Source organism: Pteropus medius, unplaced genomic scaffold (assembly GCF_902729225.1).
Source record: "Pteropus medius unplaced genomic scaffold, Ma_sr-lr_union100, whole genome shotgun sequence".
In the NCBI taxonomy this organism is placed as follows: Eukaryota; Metazoa; Chordata; class Mammalia; order Chiroptera; family Pteropodidae; genus Pteropus; species Pteropus medius.
This window is the reverse complement of record NW_024352786.1, coordinates 9,427,199-9,436,099: the sequence shown is the minus strand read 5'-3', so window position 1 is coordinate 9,436,099 and position 8,901 is coordinate 9,427,199. Positions and strand designations below refer to the sequence as shown.

General features: G+C 42.3%; 1 pseudogene; it reads right to left on the bottom strand.

The window, feature by feature from the left end:
* Nucleotides 1-8,465: 8,465 nt before the first annotated feature.
* On the bottom strand, nt 8,466-8,584 carry LOC120591331 (uncharacterized; annotated as a pseudogene).
* Between the last annotated feature and the right edge of the window lie 317 nt (nt 8,585-8,901).

Sequence of the window (8,901 nt, the reverse complement as noted above, 5' to 3'; positions counted from 1 at the left end):
ATCACACCATCTAGCCCCAACTAACCCACCAGCCGATCACAGATTCATAAGTGAACTCAGCCAAGGTCAGCCAAGCCAGCCCAGAGCAGACCTTCTCAGCGATCCCAGCCCAAATTGCCAAACTACAGAATGAAGAATGAAATTAGTGATTGTTATTTTGAGCCACTATGATGTGGGATTATTTGTCATGTAACGAAAGCGGATATATAGGTAAAGGTAAAAATATAGATTGTTGCTAAGAACATGTGAGACTCTTGTATATTTGTGGGAATGAAATAATTGAAGGCAATGCTGGCATTCCACCACCATTTCCTATTATTAACCTGTTGTAAGGTCGTCCTTATAAAATGGAGAGGGCAGGAGATGGAAAGAAAGGATGGGTAGTATCAAACTGCATACAATCTGAAACTATTTATACTTAGCATCAGAAAGCCATCTTTGTATGTATTTACAAGCCCAATATTTCCTTCCTAATTAAAGTGTTCCTTGGGCTGGCATTGAAGGTAGATTGCTTTCTCCATGCACTCCTTAAACAAGTGCAGAACCAGCCTACCTTCTGAGTGGTAAAGACAGCCAACCACAATCAAATAAATCATAAAATCTTAGAACAGAAACTGGCCTTAGAGGATACCTAGTTCAACTCCCTCACTCAATGCAGTCTTCTCTGTAACATTTAATTTCATTCAGCAATCATTTACTGGGCACCTCCTATGTACGAGTGTTCTCATTCCCAGTGTGTTTTCTTTATCTGTTTTCCTAACACACTGGGAATAAGATCCAAACTTCTTACCATAGCATCCAAACTCCAAGGGCTTGTAGGATCTGATCTGACCTCTACCATGTCTGATCTTATCTCCTGCTACTTTCCCACTTGCCTAGTATGCCTTAGCCACACTGACTCTTCTTCAACTTTCAAGGTCTTTCTCTCATTACGGCCTTTGTAGACTCTATTCCCCCTGCCCGAAATGAAGATCCACGGCTTGTCTTCTCATTTCATTTGAGCCTCTCCTCAAATGTCATCTTCCCAGGGATGACTTCCCTGACCATCTAAGAGAGCCTCACCTTCGTTCTCCATCTCTTTATCCTGTTTCATTTTCTCTCTATTAATTATCATTACCTTAAATTGTATTATATATTCACTTGTTTCTTATCTGTATGAGTATTAATTTCCTATTGCTGTTGTAACAAATTATCACAAATTTGGTGGTGTAAACAACACAAATTTCTTATGTTACAGTTCTGGAGGCCAGAAGTCTGAATTGGGTCTTACTGGACTAAATCGAGATATCAATATGGCTGTGTTCTTTCTGGTGCCTCTAAAAGAAAATTCATTTCTTTGCGTTTTCTATCCTGTAGAGGCCACCTGCATGTTCTCCCTTCCATCTTCACAGTCAACAACAGCAGGTCAAGTTCTTCTCAAGTGATATCACTTTCACACTCACTCTTATGCCTCCTCTTCTATCTTTTGAGGACCCTTATGATTACCTTGGGCAGACCTGGATAATCCAGGATACTTTCCTTATCTTAAAGTCAGCAGATTAGCAACTGTAATTCTATCCGCTACCTTAATTCCCCCTTGCCATATAGTCTAACATATTTACTGGTTCTAGGGATTAGAACGTGGACATCTTTGGGGTGGGGGGGTGGGGGGCATTATTCTGCCTACCACCCCAAATATAGATTGGAATGTAAGTTTCATGGCGGGGTGCCAGAACCGGTCTTCTCCATTCTCCTGCACTTGACACATAGCAATATATATTGCTCCATTTGTGTGTCTTAAAAACGAAACCTCGAATGACACATACTATTCTAAGAGCTTTACATGTATTACATCAACTTCATTATATAACTACTCTGTGAAATAAGAACAATTATTATTCCCATTTTACATCCGAGAAAATGGAGACACAGAGAATTTAAGTAACTTGTCTAAGGTCACTTAATGTTGAAGCCAAGGGTACAAACCTAAAGTCTAAGGTTTTAACCACTGTGCTCTTAACCACTATGCTGTAGCCCCTCATAAGAGAGTCATAGAAAAGTGAAGGTGGGGCCTACTTGGATAAACTTTGGCCTGACTGGCAAGCACACAGAGAATGCCATTCTCCTGACACATGGTTATTTGGTGTCTATCTAGAGACTGTTAGTAAAGACAAACTCACTAAAACTCCTTTGAGAAGCAGTTTTATTTCGATCTTTCAACCAGGTCTGGTTGGGGTCCAACTAACCACAGCTACCCACAGGTTCCTGAGGATACTTTCAAGCTAAATGCAAACCCTTTCGTTTTCCTTGAGTAGGCCTCCTGTGCAGAATCTCTTTCTGCTTTCCTACTCAGGTGAATTGGGTTGGCCTTGAAGAAACTCAGAGACCACCACATTTGCTTTAGGGCTAGATCAGAGCCAGGCTCAGCAGCCAACCTCTGTAGCTTCCCCCTGGATCTCACCCTGTTCTCACTCAGAGACTAAAGACCCCGCCACATAGACAAACACCCAAAACTCAGTACCCAGAATTCATCAGAAGAGGGAAAGTAAGCGAAGGTCTTTTATAACCATTTCCCTTCATTCCTCCCCCAAATTTCCATCTGCCAGGCCAAGGGAGCGGGTGGGTGAGACATTGTTCTAAGAGGACTCCATTGTGTGTTTGATGAATACCAGGGTCCCACCCTCGGGAGGCTGGGAAAGAGAATGGAGAGTGGGTGGCCAACAGACAGTACTTTTCTTTTTCTGGCAAATAATCCAAAAAATGGATAATTCCCAGAAACATAATCAAGTTAGCAATCCATGTGTGATTTGGCAATGTGCTTTCTAGTCAAATAATGACTTAAATTACTTGTGGGATTTTTAAAGGAAATTTTACTTAATCATTTTAATAAGGATGTTCCTGGGAGACAAATTTTTCAAAGAATTTTGAGGCAAATAGGACTGAGGTCAAAGTATTATCTCTAGGTCTATGTCATAACAGCTGTTCAGAGTACATTATTCCCCTTTTAATGACCCAGCTACTATATCCACGAATTCATATTCTCTCTCTCTCTTTCTCTCTCTCTCTCTCTCTCTCTCTCACACACACACACACACATACACACTCACTGCCCATCTCAACCATATACATACATCTATTTATATAGACACTTTCATAATTCCTGAGTATTTCCCAATCGCCAAGGAATTCTCCCAGCGTTCCTCCTGAATGCTGTCCTGCTTTCCGCTTATATAATTCCGCTCGCATATTGGCAGCACTGGAATCACTGAATGCTACTGTGTAGACGGTTGATATCAGTCCCCACACATAAGGTGGTACCCTGGCTCCTATTGATGTGACTTAGGGCAAATTATTTAACCTCTCTGAGCTGCTGTTTCTGTATATAAAACTGGCATAGTAATAGTACCTAACACATGCTGAATACTGAGCATCAACTATGTACCTGGCATTGTTCTAGGCACTGAGGATATAGCAATAAAAAACAATGATATCCCTGCTCTCAGGAAGCTTACATTCTCATGGGGAGGATGTGAGTCTCAGGCAAACAAATAAGATGATTCTAAATAAGTGCTATTAAAAGTAAAAGGAACTCTCATACACTGCTGGTGGGACTGCAAATTGGTGCACCCACTATGGAAAACAGTATGGAAGTTCCTCAAAAAACTAAAAATTGATCTACCATATGATCTGGCAATCCCTCTACTGGGTATTTACTCCAAAGACTTGAAAGTCCATATCCAAAAAGATCTTTGCTCACCAACGTTCATAGCAGCATTATTTACAGTGGCCAGGACATGGAAGCAACTGAAGTGTCCTATGATAGATGACTGGTTAAAGAAGCTGTGGTACATATATACAATGGAGTATTACTCAGCCATAAGAAGAGATGAAATACTGCCATTTGCAACAACATGGATGGACCTCAAGATAATCATGCTAAGTGAAATAAGCCAGAAAGAAAAAGTTGAAAAATTACACGATATCACTTACATGTGGATATAAACCTAAAAGCAACAAATGAACAGGACAAACAGACTCATGGACATGGATAACGGACTAGTGGTTACCAGATGGTAGGGGGTGGGGAGAGAGGGGAGGTAGATGGGATAAAAGGGGTCAAATATGTAGTGACAGAAAGAAATCTAACTATGGGAGGCAAACATACAATGTAAATATATATGCCTTACCATTAAAACGTACAGCTGAAACATCGGATTTCGTTAACCAATGTCACCACAAAACATTTAATTAATTAATTTTTTTAAAAAAGTAAAACACAGTAATACAATAGAAATTTAAGGGGAACATATGATAGCCAGCCTCAATGATAGCTGCTGCCGATCCTTGCCTCCTGGTATTCCTGCCCTTGTTTAGTTCTCACCACGCTGAATAGAGCTGACCAACATAACCAGTAGAATATTGTAGAAATGATAGTGTGTGACTTCCAAGGATAGGTCATAAAAGACACTGAAGCTTCCATTTTGCTCTCTCTTGGATCACCCAATGTGGGGGAATTCAGCTGTCTCACGGACAGTCCCATGGCAAGGTGGTAATGAAAGTAGTCTCTTGTCAATAGCCAGCACCAACCTTGACAATAGCCAATGCTGGCTTGCCATGTTGAAGGTGATGCCGGCAGCTCCAGCATATTCACAAAAACCCCAAGCTATCGACAGTCAGCCAAGCTGCTCTGAAATTCATGACCCACAGAAACTATGAGACTATAAATTTTTATTGTTGTTTTAAGCTACTAAGATTTGAAGTAATTTGTTACACAGCCATAGATAGCTGATACAGAGAGCTGTAGAAAGGATGATCAAGAAAGGCTGCAGTGAGTTTCATTGTGTTTGGGTTATTGTGAAGATTAATAAAGTGTACAAAGTGCTTGGCATAGGGTCAGGCTCTTAGTGCATGCTTGGTAAACATTAGCTATGGTTGTTTTTATCGTTTATGGTGAAATTAGACTTTATCCAACACCCTCATATTACATATGAGTGCCTTGGATCTAGAGAATTTCCCACATTTGCCCATATCACACAAAGCAAGGGTCAGCCAACCTAAGTCTAAGAGCCAGATCTCGTAGCTGCTACTAGAATTTGAGCCAGACCTTTCTTCACTCTGTCTCTTCCCCCCTTGCTTGCACAAAATATACTAGAAGGAGGATGTGACAAGTCTACTCACAGATTAAGGCTCTACTGAATTTGCTTTACCACCTTTTGTAGACAGAGCAGAAGACAGAGAGAAAGTGGGTGTGATCTGTGCAGAAGAATTATTCCATGGCTTTCCCATGAGAATCCCTTCAGAAAGCAATGGCCATGGCCAGATGAGCATTTCTGAATTTATGTGAAATGCTCTCCTCTTGGCTAATTGCTGCTGGGAACCCAACAGCTGTTTTTAATATTTTGACGTTAATCACCTGAAAGACCATGGGGAGGAAGAAATAAAGGGAGATTGTGCGCAAAGCCCATAAGCCTTTCTGTGCCTCAGCCTCCAAGATCTTCTTAGAACAGGCGGCTCCCATATGCTGCTGTTCTCATCTTTCTGCAGGGTCAAGGATGCGGCCCGCTTTCCTCTCTTGGTGGCCACCACATCCATTCTCTCATCCATTCTTTGAACATCCGTTCTGTCTTCCCTTCCACCCCCATGGCCAGCTGTGGAGTAGCACACGTCCCCTATACCTCCCTCTTCCTTGTTTCCTTCAAAGATAAGCTCACAGGCTCTGCTTGTTATAAAGAATTCACTGCTAGTCACTATAGAGAAATAGATAACAGGCAAAGAAAATAACCAAAGTCAAGAAAATAACAAAGACTGCAGATGTGACCATGTCACTCTCTTACTTAAAACTTCTGGGTCATTTCACATAACCTGCAGAACAAATCCCATGCTCTTTAGGAGGCACACAAAATTCTCCAAGCCCTTGCCTGGGTTCAAATCCCTACTCTGCATTTGCCAGCTACGTGCTCTTGAACAAGTTACTGCTCTCTTGGTGCCTCATTCTCTTCTAATGTAAAAAGAGGATAATAACATAGGGTTGTAGTGGGAATGAAATGAGTTAATACGTTTAAAGCCTTACTTAGATCAATATCTGGCACAGGGTAACTATTCGATAAATGTTCTCCACTACTACTATTAGTATTATCATTATTTTTATTATTATTATTATTATTATTATTATTATTATTAACACCTCTACAACATTATCCATTACTCCCTGCCTTATACTTGCTTGAAGATCCCTCACACACTTAATCATCTCCATGCTATTTTGCTCTATTGGCCTGTGCCTAGACAGCTTTAACCTTTCTTCTAGTCTGGTCTTTAAAAAAGATTCTACTCAAGCCAATCTCCTTTGGGAAGCATTCCATGACCATCCTCTCATCATCACAGGCTGGCTCAGGTCCCTTCTTCTGTGTTCCTATAACATCCATCTTTAAGAATATGTGTGTCTGTTTCATTTATCTATAGCTGTGTAACAACCTGCCCCCAAACTTAACAGGTTAAAATAGCTATTTTATCTGCTCACAATTCTATGGGTCAAGAATTTGGGCAAGGCTTGACTGGTGGTTTTCCTGCTCCATGGGGCTTTAGCTGAGGTTACTCGCTCACTGGGCTGAGTAGAAGGCCCATGGAAGTTGCACTCACATGAACTGCTTCTGTGCTGCTCTCACACTCTCATTCCAGGCCACTCGCTTGGGCTTCCTCACAGCATGGTGCTCTTAGGGAGGTCTGGTTCCTTACATGGTGGCTGGCTTCCAGGAATAAGTACTCTAAGAGTGGCAAAAGCCAGAGCTGCAGATCCTTTAAGGCCCAGCCTTGGAGATTATGCAACACTGTTCCCATCACAGCCCACTGGTCAAAGCTAGTGACAGGACCAGCCCAAATTTGAGGGCAGGAGTGAGGATAATGTAGCCAGCTTGAAGTCACAACCACAGGTCCCTTTTCCAATAAGATTCTGACCTCCTGGAAGGCAAAAAGAAAATTCTATTGGTCGTGGCATCCCCAGCACCTACCTAGGAAGAGTGCCTGGAATAGAGTAGGTGCTTAACCAGCTACTGTGAACTGAACCCCCACACAAACACAGGAAAGCTTGAGAGGAGGACGAGCCAGCCTGACAAAACCCTGAAGGCAGCTCCTCCGAAAGCTGCCAAAGCCGCCTACCCACAACCTCTGCTTTTTGTCAAATTCATCTTTAGTTTGTTCCTGGCACAACAAGGTATGCAAGCAATGCCAAAGTCACTAATCAAGTACCAGTGCCTCTAACCAGCTTTAACATGGATAAAGGGCAGAAGTGAAAGAACTTAGTGTAGTTGGAATGTTCCTTATGCCTATCTAAAGGACAGATAAAATAGGAAATGTGTCTGTGTAAGCATTTCCAACCCTAGTACTGTGGAGATCCAGAGCATCCCCACCCAAGAGGACTCTCAAACCTCCTTATTTGGGAAAAACTCTCTCTCCCCCAAACCTCATGCAAACAGCAGTAAAAGCCAGTGGCTAGACTATGAGGCTCACTCCTGAATTCCCTAGAAAAAGCCCTGTTGTTTTTGCCCAGGGCTCATGGCAGCAGCCTGAGATTACTGCAAGAATGCCAACCTCCCAAGATCAGGCGCCAGGGGCAGAGCCACAGAGAGGTAAGGGCATGGGGGTGAGTCAGTTCAGACCACCAGCAATTGTCTGTGGAGAGAATGTCCAGGTCTTGTCTGCAGCCAGACTGGCACAGGCACTTTATTTTTAATGAGCAAACCTTTAGAAGGAAAACAAATACAACTTTAAAATATCTGAGTGGGCAGGTTTGCTTCTTTATTCATTTTAGTAGCCCGCATCCTCACCAATGGGATGGATCAGGTCCACCCCCAACTTGGAGGTACCTAGGAGGTACTTATAGACGGAGACCACCTGGCACACAACAGAAGTAGGAAAGCAGCGCTCCTTCCCTCACTGTAGCTGAGGACAACTTGGCAGATGCCAGCCCTCCTGAAGAGAATCACTTATACAATTTAGGAGTGTTTTGGATACATAGAATAATGACCCATTTAGCAACTCTCTGGAATCCTTGAGAGTGAAAACTATTGCCTAAGTCACCATCTTGTCTTCTTATGAGGTAACCAAGGGTACAGAAGACACTGCAGGGTCAGGGAAAATACAAGCCCCTTTCCTTCCCATTGTAAGCTGGGTAGAATTCTGGCAGCTGTAACATGTGGGAAGGCAGGAGGGAAAGGGGCCACATTCTATATTCCCCAGGTTACCATTTTTTCCCCCCAATGTTCTTAATCCCCCTTCAGAAACTAAGTTACGAAGTAAGAGGCTCATCTCAAACATCAATGTTTCCAACCGACAGATAACTAGTGAGAATCTACAACATACCAGGCTTCATTCCAGGCAAAGAACTTCAGAGGCCAGGTGTCTGCTAGACTGAAATTTTCCAATGAGCAAATACAAAGTCAACTTCATTTTTTTATTTTTATTTTTATTTTTATTATTATTATTTTTAACGCCCACAGTACCTGGTGTTCCTAGGTAGTCTCTCACCCAAGTACTAACCAGGCCCGACCCTGCTTAGCTTCTGAGATCAGATGAGATTGGGCATGTTCAAGGTGCCATGACTGTAGACAACAAAGGCAACTTTAGATCATGATAAATGAAAAAAATAAAATAGAATAGTGGGAAGTATGATAGAGAATGGTTTCTTTAGGTAGAATACACCTCTCTGGAAAGGTGACATTTGGAGCTGGGCTCTCAGTGATAACACAGAGCCATGGTCTGGGGGAGAAGAGCCTTTGGCAGAGAAAACAGCAAGGGCAGCCTTGAAACAGAAATGAGCTTGGTGTCTTTGAGGAGCAGAATGAAGGCCAATGTGAAAACAGTAAACACAATGTGAGATAAAGTGGATGAGCTAGACAAAGCCTACATCATGCAGGGCCTTGCATA